This window comes from Ruditapes philippinarum, unplaced genomic scaffold, assembly GCF_026571515.1.
Source record: "Ruditapes philippinarum isolate M1 unplaced genomic scaffold, ASM2657151v2 ctg180_1_1_1_1, whole genome shotgun sequence".
NCBI classification, from domain to species: Eukaryota; Metazoa; Mollusca; class Bivalvia; order Venerida; family Veneridae; genus Ruditapes; species Ruditapes philippinarum.
This window is the reverse complement of record NW_026866393.1, coordinates 1-14658: the sequence shown is the minus strand read 5'-3', so window position 1 is coordinate 14658 and position 14658 is coordinate 1. Positions and strand designations below refer to the sequence as shown.

General features: G+C 31.7%; 1 pseudogene; it reads right to left on the bottom strand.

Annotated features, from left to right (window-relative positions):
* Positions 1 to 7340: 7340 nt before the first annotated feature.
* Positions 7341 to 11919, bottom strand: LOC132732379 (uncharacterized; annotated as a pseudogene).
* Between the last annotated feature and the right edge of the window lie 2739 nt (positions 11920 to 14658).

Below are 14658 nucleotides of genomic sequence, written 5' to 3'. Positions count from 1 at the left end.
AAACATCTATATTTCTGTCTTCATATTGCATATTATTGCATATTGTTATTATACTCGTTAAAATAAAGTTGTGAAATACGACGTTGTGCCGATGTCAGTGATTTATCCGTATGGAAATAATCAAACACACAAAACTGTGCATCATGTTATTTATCAATACAGTTGTTTTGCTTGTACAAATATTAAATTTAGGCAAATACCCTTGACCACACAACTGAGTTCCGCACAGTGCGTGCGACATAAATTTATGTCAGGACACAAAGTACTTATTCGTCTCTTTAGAGACACTTCCGGTGATGTTTATTTTCAGAACAAGTTATTATTTTAAACGACTGATGTAAGTTTTACATGAGCCGCCATGTACTGAACTGGCAAAGGAGCTTTTAAAAATCAACAAAAAGTACATTTCTCATCAACTGTATTGTTTTAACCTAAATGCCTTTTTGAAAGACGGTTATTGAACTACAATAAAATAAACATGATATTCAATAAATAGTTTAGATTACAGGTGGAATAACAATATCAGATATAAATTTTAAAGTATGTTGTACATTCTTGATATTTCAGATTTGCGGCATGTCTGAGCCTCTAAACACTTTATAAAACAAGAACCGGTTGAACCGGATGATGCTGCCCGAATAGGAGACAGGAAAGTATACCTATTGTAGTGTCGGAGTTATGTCACAGACAAAGTTCAAAGTTTAAAAATGAACAAAGGACAATTACTCCAAAATTAGGCAAGGCAGAGTTAGGGTTCTCTTGCACTGCACTTCTATTTTATGAGATCAAACTACCTATGTCCCGTACAAAGTTCAAAGCTGCAGAAAGAAAAAAATCGTAAAAGTCATTGGAAAAAACGGGTATTAATTGCACTAGGAAAAATGACGGTTGTTATGTCAATATTGCTTCCTTTATTTACCCATTGTTTTACAAGCCTCTCAACACATAACACTGCTTTTTTTGAAAACATTTAATGACCTATTATGTGATTTTATATGTGAATGTAAGGCAAAACTAAAACAATCTGTAATCATTAAAAATACAAATAAGGTGCCTGGTCTTAACATGGTGGTTATTGGTAGTTATGTTCATTCTTTAAAAACAAGGTCAAGCTGTGACCTTGACCTTCAAGGAAGCGATCCAAATGTTGCGCACGACACGTCGTCTCAATATGGTAATCATTTTTCTGAAATAGTTGTAAAATCCGACTTGAAATAACAAAGTTAGGGGCCGGACACGATTTTGCTGCAAGGTAATGCTGTGACCTTGAACTTCAAGGTAGCGACCAAAATGTTGCACGCGACACGTCGTCTCAATATGGTGATCATTTCTGTGAAATAGTTGTAAAATCAAACTACAAATAACGTAGTTATAGGCCGGACACGATTTCGGGACGTACATACGGACGGACTGACAGACTGACGAACGGACGGAAAACCCGACGACTATATGCCCCACCGATTTTTTTCGGGGAGCATAATAAACCTCTAATCAAGCTGTCTATGGGATAATATATGTGATCATTGATCAATATTGCACGGATAGTGGTCCGCGTCATAACCTAGTCACATCAACAAGGCACTAAAGCAAAATTGGCGACAAGGGGATTTCTTATTTTTATCAAGGTTAATTTGAAGTGGTATATTATATGTATATAAAGGGATTCTTAAGCTTATTATATCGTATTATTTATAAAGACAAAATCTGAAATAAACAGCTAATTCTACCTGTCAATAATGAAAGTGGTATGATTCAATATTGTATTTTAACTCGTTAACTAAATAAAACATTATTACAAAATGCGTGTGTTTTAAATATATAATTTTAGTATGAACGATAAAATTTGAAGCGATACATATTCGTTTTTACAGGATAAAGCTAGTACAAAGCAAATTAGGATGATGGGATTATGTAATATTAAATATAACAAGTATAAATTTATTAAATTATAATCTAATCAATAACGCATTTAGATAATAGCTGTTGTGCTTCCAGTGTGGTAGTTTTTACAATGTGTTATAATTGATATTAATTTGCCAAGTTTCATTTTTGGCATTATCTTTGTTTTGGTTGTACTGTACCGATTGTAATGTTTCATTGTGTGTGAGAGTGCAGATATATGTATGTAACTATATATTCTTTTGTTTTGTGTTATTGAGTTTGTTTCTTTCTAATTTCCTTGATTACCGTAGATATTGTTTGTGTATTGGTTTATTTGATGGCTCGATCAATGATGTTTTGACTTGATAAATTCACCTAGAATTATTTTATCTTTATAATAATTTATAATAAACTTTGTTTTAACAATATCTGATCACAAATTCATTGTAGAGCAATCTAGAAATGATTCTAAAACAGTCATTCATCCCCATGAGCCATTGGAAATATATTTTTTTAAAAATGGAAAAAATGTTTATTTTGGTTCGAAGTTGACGAATGCCCAGACATAATTCCAAAAAAAATTCTCAGTTAAACATAGCATTCCTTAAAACAAATGCCCTTCTATGATCAGAATGCTATGAAAACAAGCATATAATCAAGAGTACCACAATAACCTTCCAGTGGTAAAGAGGCGATTTTATTATACATAAATAAACTTCAACCTCGGCTGGCTCGAAATACCGATTGCTCAACAGATTTTGATCCAATGAGTTCGAGCTAACGAAATTTTACTGTATATCAATGGATTATAATAAATAAAATTATATTATATAGCAATTATCCATTTATCGATTTCAAATATTCGTTAGAACTTGAAACAATTTACTCTGAACAATCTGGCTTTGATGAAAATGCAAAATACATGTATATTGACAAAATTTAATTTTGATCATCTGTCGAGAATACTATCTATGATCTCCTGTAAAATCTGATCGGAATAATTCACAAACAGAATATGTCGAGAAGACATTAATTTTGCAATGTTAATTCCTGGAATATTTAAGCAATCTTTATGTTTAAAAACATAAGCAACAAACGCAAAATTAACGGGAAACCTATTGAATTTAAACGGCAAATCTATGCAGAGATTAGTAAAATTTCGTTTTTGTGTTTAATTTTTGCTTGTGTTTGAATGTGAAACTGCTCATAAATTGATATAATGTTGAATCAGTAATTCCATATAAATATTTATTATAATTATTCCATTGTTTACCATGAGTTGTGAATAATAATATGAATGCTTTTCAGAATAGATAAAGCATTAGGAAACGAGCAAGAAAACTTAAAATTTAATACATCAACGGAACAAATAATGATCACCAAGAGCCCTTCTTATTGACTTACTGATAAATAAAAAAATCGTCTTGCTGTGTAATGCATCAAATGCTAGAGTTGGATCAGCATTGTTTTAGAGACTTTTAAAGTGAGCTGTTTCCTAATGCCTTTATCTACAAAAAGTTATTTGACCATGTAAGAAATTATTCTGTTAGAGGATTAAACAAGCATGCATTGGACAGTTCTGAACACTCGTTTGTTTCGTTTTGGTTTTAAGAAAACTCGCAAATCATTTATAATTTCGATATCATTCATATTTTGTAACATTACTATCACTAACAATTACTAAAATACTCATGTGAATTTTCTCCTGTGGAATTACTGACAACTGCTGTCTCCTAAAGGGAAACGTTTATTGCCTGTTTACAAACGAAACTACGCTTCTTTCGTATAAGCAAGGCCATACCTATAATCACAAAACAGACACAAAATCAATTTACTTCCATCTTTTTTTCGAATAAATCAGGATACATGCACAATATTATCAAATAGTTAAACAAAATAAAAGCAACTTATTCCATGTAATTACATCTGTTTAACACAAAGATGATCCTTAAATAGACGTAAGCTATGGTATTTCTCTTTTTTTTAACAATCATAATTATATGAAATGAGTTGATTGAGCCAGAAAAATAAATGCACGATCCATGTCACACAGAAGTAATTTTTACATTTGTTTACTCTATCATAAGGGTTTATTATTTGTGTTGTTTACATTGTTTCGGGATTTCCATATACTTACATATAAATAGATTTAATGACAATGTTAATATTTGCAGCTGTGAATAATATAATCAACTAACAAGTGCAGGGACAGAGAATAATGCATACTTTATTAACAAAATGTAGAAAAACAGAATCCCTAAAGGACGTGCAACACGGCAAAATTGAAAATGTTGCAGGCTCGGTTTGATTGAGCCTGTTGATGGACGGTACTGGAAAATGCAAGTTACCATCTACGACCCCTAGCACCGACTGTGTTTGTCTGTATTTAGTGCTCCTAGAAGTCCTGTTTAAACCCAACATTACATGAATTTTAAAATATAATAGTTACTGGTATAGAAGTTTGCCTGTATCTAGCATATAAATTGTTCTCGAATATGACGATTAAGAAATGAAATAAAGAAGTATTCTACTTGTATACATTCATTACAGAATATTTTAGGTGAGACATTAAACAAATGCGAAAACCGTGTCATTTCTGTGGAATCTCTTTCTAGTTTTATAAGTATATTTCCGTGGACGTTTTGAAGTATGCATCAAAAGTACTATCCATAAAACCAACTGGTCAACACCCATTCAAAATTATTTCGAAATCTAATTAGTTACCTTTAGTCAGGGAAAATTAATTATGACATTGTATGCTTGTAAACCACTGCATCTATAGCCTACTGATACTACCAGGAAATGCAAAGCAGGAAAATCCAAATTTCAAAATAATTTGAAAATCAAATGTTACCAAGGACAAGAAATGTGTTTGGAAAAATGATAATTTGTATCAAATGCGAATATTACATTTTGAAAGAAGACGATAAGTCTAAAAACATAACACGGATGCTAGATCTAGAAATAAGATTATAATTTCAATATGAGTAACTACATAATTAACGACTAGATGGAAATTTCTCAAATTAGAGACGACACTGACGTCTAGAAATAAATATATTGTAGAACATTGCTGGAGGTAAAAAAAACAGTGCGCAAGCACTAAAAACTTGCACTTTAAACCTAAGCGGCTGATAGTCACATTACCCAACGGATATATTATTTATCCGTTCTAAATATCAATTGTCCTAACGTATGTAAAATCTATGGGAACTGATATCTACAGAACGATATTAGAACAACAAGCAAAACAAGTTCACAACTGAATACTTGAAAACAAAACGTATATCATGTTTATATAATGTTTAGATTATTAACAGGCACTGTACTTTGTCCATCGTGGACATTAAAGAAATAAAAAGAGAATATATAAAAAGTGTAGCTGTTGCAAGTCGAACTGAATATACAAAGTAAAACTCACACGTATTTATTTTATCGGAAAGTATTTCGGTAAAATTGTATAGAGTCAAATGTATTAGAATAGATAGTGATCTTTATTGTTAAGGTATTTGCTATGATGATATACACATATACAAAATATGTAACTTTCTTATAGAGACAGATATTATGAAACACCCTGTATGCAGAGCATACTAAGTTTGCATAATAAGTTTGCTTTAGTGGTAAAAGTAGTGATAGATAAGCAAAATATAATTTAAAAAAAACATGACTGTCACAGAAATAATATTTAATTTATTTAAAATAAATATGCTTTTAAACAAATGTTTGTTTTGGTGTACAAGCATTTAAACTGTTTCTTTATTTTATTTATTTTTATATAAATTGCTAGCTTATAGGTACAGTAAGTACAGTTGGTAATAATACAGCAAGTGTAATCACTGTATCAATTAACTTCTTGTATAGCATCAGTAACAAATTACAATTACACTTCCACGTATTCATAGATAAATACTGCTTTAAGTTAGCTGATGCTACGAGTATATTAAGTAATCCTAATATGACTGTTTGTTTTATGTTGTGGAAAATATGATTTTGATATTAACAGCTTTCATAAATGTCCTAAGACATCACATTAACAATGTACAGTTTTTCCAGTCAAGATATTAGACTTAAAGGAATTCAAACACAAAATCGCCGTTCAAATCTAAATAACCAGACCAATGTTACTATAAATTTGAAGACTGAGTATTGCTTGCAGCTAGGTATTGGTACATAGTACTGTATATGAAAGTATTTCCTTTCGTCATATCTTGATGTGAGAGCAATTATTAGCGTTACCGTTTCAGTCTTTTCCATCCAGATTTTCTTTAATCTTGTTTTTTCCGGATCATTTTGAATCATAATTATCTGATTCTATTATCTTTAATTTCAAATATAATAAACTACTTACGCCACTGCCAGTATTAATTCAGACTCAATCAATCTGTGTTTTCAATGCCAAAAGTATATATTTGACATGACTCTAGAATGATCAGTTACTTGTTTTAGAAAATAATGAATCTCCAGAAAGAAACTTATAAAAAAACAATCTGATGATTAAAACCGTTTTTAATTATTGGTGGTTTTATTGCAGTGCTATAAATATGCTCAACAATTCAATTTTTTGCAGGCGTCATTATCTAAAATAGGTAGTTCAAAATATTGTGTTTGATGTTAAATAGTTATATGGCCTAAAATACACAACTTAGCAGAAAGATGGCTAAATGTATGGCAGAAAAAAACTTATTGTACTTATAGGTATGTCTATTTGCCCATCAGTCTGTTTTTTGTCTTTCAGTCATACCTAAATATATTGATGGTACTGAGGCCTAAAAATACAAAACGTAGCAGAAAAATAACCCTCGAGCTAGATATTCCAGTCTGTACCGACAGTCTGTGTAAGATCCTCATAATATGCAATGATTCGCCACATTAACGATTCGTCACAGTTAAATAACGATTCGCCACATGTTGAAAATACAAACTTTTTCACACCTATATTAAAACTGTAAAATATTACATATAAATTACATTTATTTATTAATGCTGAAAATTTTACTAAAAATAAAAACACATTAAAACAAACATTTTAATTATAACCAAAATTACATAACACAGTGATTTGTTAGTGATAAAACCTGGATTTATTTCATTGAATAAAAACACATTTTAAAACAAACATACTTCATTTCTAAAATTACAAAACACATTGTGACAAATGCTTCAAATTGAAAATCTGCGCTGAGGGCCATAACTTCACATTACTTATATTAAGAAACATAATTGTCCTTGTCGAATTATTAAAAACATGTTGATATAACTGAACTAGGACTAGTCAAACTAAGAAAATTATTATTATAATCATACTGTGGCGAATTGTTATTTAACTGTGGCGAATCGTTATTTGACTGTGGCGAATTGTTATGTGGCGAATCGTTATTGTGGTGAATCGTTACTAATTCCTTAACAAAGTGGAAAAACTGTAAATAGAATATAATGATCACAGTGTCTTGACAGAATTCACTACATGTCACATTAGACACTGACAACAAAAAATGCCCAATATCCTTCAGGAAATAAATAGTATAATCCTTGTAAGTAGATTTTGTAAATGTTCAAGAATTTCATTTACTATAAATGAGATGGATATAGTCAGCAATATCTGTAATTATTCTTTCAGATTTTGTTACTCGAACTTTACCATAAGACACCTCTGACAATAGCCTTCTCAAACCATCAGTTCCGTTATGTTTATATACAATACATAAATGGCAAACTTGAGACCACTTCCAGCAATCAACCTTGCAATACCCTTGCTGATAACTTTCTTATCAATTATTGATTATAATGACGCGATGTTTCTGGAGATATTGCAGGCATATTCATATAATTGAACTGCTTTTTCTAAACTAAATGACAGTTCTGTTTTAACATTTTCATCTGAATGCACAGAATTTACCAAAGTCTGCAACGCAATAACATCTTCTTGTGCATTGTGAGCAGTATATGAATTCCCAAGTAAATTCCGCACTAATGCCCTCTGCTTGTCAGGATACGTTTTTTTGAAAATTTTTAACCTGTCCATAAAACCTTGTACACACTTCTGAAGGTAATGGTATTTATTGCAGTTGTACATAGCATGCAGAACTTTGCAGTCAAAGCATTTGATGTTATGTCCTACTAATATTACTGGTAAACTGGAACACTTCTGCAAGAAAACAAAGAAGCTGTCTAGAGCTTCATTTATACACATGTAATCAATTGGTTTGCCTTTGTAGAATATGGACTAGCCAGCTATGGACAAACCAGTCACTTCTTTTGCCTTTTGTGACATTTTCCTTTGTGGCATTACATATGTAGAAAATGTACTGGAATCATGTACAGCTGCTATCTGAGTAATATGTGATGTTCGTTCTGAAATAGACAAAAAAGTGATAAAAGATAAGAAATACAAATTAACAAGGGCAACATTGTCACAATATACCCCGTCACAAAAGCTTTTCAATATAAATGAAAGACAACACAATCATATTTAAGATTGGCTGTGTGCCAGGCTCTAAGCTCTAAGCTCATAGATAATTTCAAACTATAAAGAATTATGTTATATTTATTAAGCTGCATACTGTCACATACTATCAAACAATGAGTAAATTTGTTTACCTATTCTGAATAAAATAATACAAGAGCCCGGTTTGAGCCGGGTGATGCTCCCCGAATAGGTTTTGGTCACACGGAAGTACACCTCTTGTAGTTTCAGAGTTATGTCCCTGGAAAAAGTTCAAAGTGCAATAATTCCACAATAAGGCAAGGCAGAGTTACTGTTCTTTGCACTGCACTTCTAATCAATGTGATCTATCAACTTACAAAGTTTCTTGATGATATCTCTTATGATTTCCGAGTTATGTCCCGGGAAACTTCAAAAAGTAAAAATAAACAAAGGGCAATAACTCCAGAATTAGTCAAGACAGAGTTATGATTCTTGTGCACTGCACATCTACCCATTGAGATATATTTACCTACAATGTTTCATGTTGATATCTCTTATAGTTTTACAGCTATGTCCTGGACAAGATTTTTCTAAAAGGGGAGATAATTAAAAAATGAGGCTTAACAGAGTTATGGTTCTTTTGCACAGCATTTCTACTCAATGAGATCTATCTACCTACAATGTTTCATCTTGATATCTCTTATAGTTTTAGAGTTATGTTCCGGACAAAGTTCAAAGTGTTAAAATTAACAAAGGGCAATAACTCCAAAATTAGGACAAAAAGAGTAATTGTTTTTATGCACTGCACATCTACCCATTGAGATATATTTACCTACAATGTTTCATGTTGATATCTCTTATAGTTTTACAGCTATGTCCTGGACAAGATTTTTCTAAAAGGGGAGATGATTAAAAAATGAGGCTTAACAGAGTTATGGTTCTTTTGCACAGCATTTCTACTCAATGAGATCTATCTACCTACAATGTTTCATCTTGATATCTCTTATAGTTTTAGAGTTATGTTCCGGACAAAGTTCAAAGTGTTAAAATTAACAAAGGGCAATAACTCCAAAATTAGGACAAAAAGAGTAATTGTTTTTATGCACTGCACACCTACTCATTGAGATCTATTCACCTAATAAGTTTCATGTTGATATCTCTTATAGTTTTAGAGTTATGCCCCAGACAAGATTTTTCTATAAGGGGAGATCATTCAAAAAATATGACAAAATAGAGTTATGGTTCTTTGACACTGCACTCCCCCTCAATGCCCTCTACCACGGTATGAAGTTTCAGCAAATTATCTCCAAGGGTTTTCAAGTTATGCTCTGGACAAGACAACGGATGGACAGACGGACGGACAGACAGACAAGGCGACGACTATATGCTCCCCCGAAATTTTTCGGGGAGCATAAAAATGCTTGCGACAGGCTTGCATAATGTAATTTTATTCAACAATAAATTCAGTATTGAACTTATAATCATTCAGTTATGCTTTATATAACAAGAAATTGTTAGGCATACACCCTTGTGAGTGAATGGCTAACTTTTCTCCAACAGTCAACCTTAAAAGACAAATCAACAAAGTGCTACAATTAAAAGCTGTTGACTGTTGACTTTTTTCATATCAAAAGTATATTTTTTATATTGTATTTTGGAATGCCTACCTGAAAAACTATCATATGCCTTCCCACTCCCTCTTTCCTGCGACCAAGCATCCACACTGACTTCAATTTCATTTTTCTGCCTACATCGAAAAAAAACGTAAACTCATATCAATACTTGAAATTGATAGCTTATATAAAACATGTTTCATAACATATAAAATCAGTGAATTCTGAAATGTAAGAAGAACAAAAGGTTTAACTTAAAATCATAGTTATGTGAGCTGAAACCTTAGCTTTATTGGTTAGAAACTATACAAGAGCCATAACCATACATTGACAATGCTTAGTATAATAAAAAAATGTTTTAGAGAAATCAAATTCATAAATAAATGACATAGCTGAAATTCAGTAATTTAACCTTTAATGTCAAGGTCATTTATATGTCAGTAAAGTACAGTTAAATAAACATCAAGGTTTTTTCCTGAATGATGCTGTTTCTGAATATGAAGTCAATACATTCACAAATAACAAAATTATAGCCAGTTACAGCAAGAACAAGATAATTTTAAATAATTTGACCAGTCAAGGGTAATGAATGTCTGGTTACAGTCAACTTATAGGCATTGGAGAAATTAACAGGAAGTTACCTTTGTAACAATTAATCTCTTACTCTCAATTCAAGTTAACTTCCTGCTGCAAATACTTCTCAGTTCTGGCTTTGGCAACATCCTCTAATGCCTGTCCAGCTTCATTCTGTCTGAAAATAAAAATGTTTTTATGTTAAAGCAACTATGTTGAAAAGAATAATGTGTTTATTTTCATAATTTGAATAAAGGACATAATAACATTAACTACCAATGTTATAAGTAATATATGTGCAGCTAAAATGATTCATTTCAACACTACTACTATTAAACCTGTGTAGCAGGATGGAAACAAAGGATGCTCCCCAAATTAAACACACAGGAGATTAGTAAACTGTACAAAATTATTACTTTTCATTGTGATTAATATTTGCATGTATACTTGTTTACTTATACATGTTGTATACATGTACTATAATATGGTGGTTAAGTTTCTGTAAGTGGTTGCCTGTAATAGTCTGGGCAAAATTAACAGTTAGAAATGTATAAAACTGGACTGGACAAAAATTACAGCTAAAAAATGTATAAAACTTGCATATCTTTTAAAAAAAATTCAATGGATCAGATCATGATACACTGTCATATTAATATGCACAGTTCCTCTTGGTAGAGTTATGTTTCCTATAAATATCCAATGAGTTCCACTGGAACTGTTCCAGTCATTGGTTGCTTCCTGAGAAGTAGCCATAAAATACAATCTTAAATCTGAAAAGGCTTGAATGGGCATATATTTGTGTAAAAGTACTGCACTAAAAAAAAGATTCTACTATGCCCAGCTCTCTTTGGTCCTAAGGAAATCTTCCTATGACTTTTTATAATATCAAACAAGCAGATGCTCTGAAAAAAATTCAGATGTTATTGGTAGCATAAAAGCAATGTAAGTATTTAACATCCACATATTTAGTCAACAAAAACTAAGTTAGTCATTTCATACAGTACATGTACCTACCTCCTAACAAGCAAGGAATGGTTGACAGGTGGAATGTTTAATGCAGATAAAATACTGTTTATCTGTCTAACACCAACTCCAGAATGTGCCATAGCTGAAAAAATGAAAAATAAAAATTGTATATGTACTAAATTAAACAACTGAAATAACACTAAGCAATTAATAAATTGGGTATTTTAAACTAAATGGTACTTTGAATAATAATGACAGCTTTGCTTTTTTTTATTCTATACAAGGCCTGTGCGACAAGGTTTGCATAAGGTTAATACATATCTATTATTATCTTGATTAATTAAATGAATAGTCAATACTAATAATAGCCCATTTTCAAACATGGCAAATGTGCACTCACCATTGATTAATGCCACAGTCTTATGATAAATTTGGAGTGTATGGGCTACATCATCATGATACCTGAATATTGTCTTAAAGACGCAATGTGATATAAATACCATGTGATATAAATACGTGTATTCAAAAATCATTCTGGTGGGGGAAAAAAAACACAACAAATATGCTGTTGACTAGCACTGGCTTCATTTAGGCAGGGCTATTTTCACAGGTTGGGGAAGCTGGCCTTCCATTTATTTTGGGGTAAATAAAAAAGTATATAATGGTATTTTTAAAAGGAGAACAAAAAACTCTTTATTAATTACAAAGGAATAACATTGTTTATTTCATTTTTATTTAAATAAGGCCAAAAAAATAGAGTTTGTTATTACACTCCCGGGCATTAGGTGAATTCCCCGGAGCTAGAGTCACAGTACCTGTGCTCGACCGGCCTGATGCTTGACCAATACTTCTATTTGTGTACGCTTTATGCATTTAAGTGGAAAAACCCTGGGAGTTTGTGTGTGCTTTTTGTACCTGACCTGTAACCTCTACACCATGTACAAATACCCCAAGTTTGGTAGAAGATTGGCCATTTTGCAGACAATATTAAATAGTACAAAAATATATTTCTAGCACTAGCAGTAAAAACTATATAAAACACTGAAATAATGATAATTTAGGACAAATGTGGACAATACATTGTTAAATTGCCTTTACTCTTATGATTCCAATTGATTTCCATAGGAAAGGTGCCCAAAATTCATCAAAACCCTGCTTTCCATAAAAGACAGGGGCTATGAACTGACGAACATGTAAACAAATATGGCAGCTGTACGGAAACAAATCGGGAAGACACCACAAGAAGCGTAGACCATTTGAGCCGCGTCATGACAAAACCAACATAATGCGTTTGCGACCAGCATGGATCAAGACCAGCCTGCGCATCCAGGCAGACTGATCAGGATCCATGCGTTTGGCTTACGAACTCTATTACAAGTAGAGAAACTGATAGCGAACAACATGGATCCTGATCAGACTGCACGGATGCACCGGCTGGTCTGGATCCATGCTGGTCGCAAGCCCGTTATGTTTGTTTTGTCGTGTCGCGGCTCATTTGTATATTACACACTTAACTATGTTTGCAAGAAAAATATGAAAATAAGTAATCTCAAACACCCCAGTATATGTTAATTCCAAAACTCTTAGAAACACTTTATTCGTCAATGTAAAGCATTTCCTTCATATCATGTTTGCTCTCATATTTACATCTACATGTATAGACGGAAGCAAGACAACTCACCCCCCCCCAGACGATTCACCCCCAAAAAACCAAGACAACTCAACGCCCAAGACAGTTCACCCCCCAAAATAGATAAGACAATTCACCCCTCATGTTTATTGTTACAAAAATCAAAAAGTCAGTTAAAAAGTTTCAAAATTTGATGTATATTAATTTGTTATGTTATATTATTTCATTTTATTCAATTACATCAAATAACACATAGTTTATATTGAGGGAAATGCCCATAGTGTATGCACTTTTCATAAACATATTATCTATCATTTATTTAATAGTCTTGATATTTTTATTGTTTATATAATGCAAACATGTACAACTGTCTGCAGGAATAATTTAATTATCCATTATCTTAAAGTGCTGAAAAACATATTGTTTATTCTACATCCACTCTTTCATCAGAATCACTTAACACCTTGCTTTATAATCAATTAAGGATGAAAAAAAAGTGTTAAGTGATAAAGGGCTATTAAAAGTATACAAACATCCACTCGAAATGTCATATTTCACAAGAAAGCATGTCTTGAATGGCTTCTCAAAAAAATTTAATTTGTCGCGCATGCACAAAATTTATTTGTTGATAATGTGTCATAAGCATCCAACGAGTTGTTTGAATGAAAGAGATTTAAGAGCAAATGATTATCACATGTTAATATCTTTGATATGTCATCTTATAATAACATTGATAGCACTTTAACAAATTAAGACAAATTTATGGTGAATTTGTAATTTTTACAGTTGTAATATGTAAAAATATTAACACATAGTAACAAATATTATTTTGAAGTAATAAATTATAATAATTAATTTAAATATGACTAAATATTTTACAAATATTAATTATGTAAAGAAACACAACAAATTTGTTTATTGCATATTCTAATTTTAAGATAAATTTCATCAAAATTAAAATTAAAGAAATGGAGATGAATTGTCTGTGTCATTTTTCCAATAATGTGGGTCGAAATGTCTGGTGGGTGAATTGTCTTTGATACCTGAAAAATATAGTGGTTTTCTACCTATATACAACTCTGTGGTAAATTGTATCCTGACCTGTGTACTTTAAGCTTCAGCTTATTGTGAGTTTGAAAGGGCCAGCTTTGTCACAAAAATATTAAATAAGTTTCCCAGCAAACTTTTTGTTCTGAAAGAGATTTTATTAGAGGTGTCATCGATAAGGATTTTTGTATCGATATATCGGTAATGAATTATCGGCGATACAGCGATATATCGATTGCCAGGCTAAATTTTAGCTTTCAAGTCTTTCTAAATCAATGTTTCCTAAGGACACTGACAAAGCAGTTTTATTCAGACAAATGCAAAAAAGATAAACTATGAAAACCGAATAATTTGTTTCTTTTTTTATCATATAGCTACAAATGAAAACTAATGACTAGTAACTATAAAGTTTAAAGCCTTTTCCCATTTTACTTTTGTTGTTGTTGTTGCTATTACGTAGTTACTGATCATGCTAAATCCCGTCCTTGCCGTTCCAATTAAGCCGAGTTTAATTGGCAAAA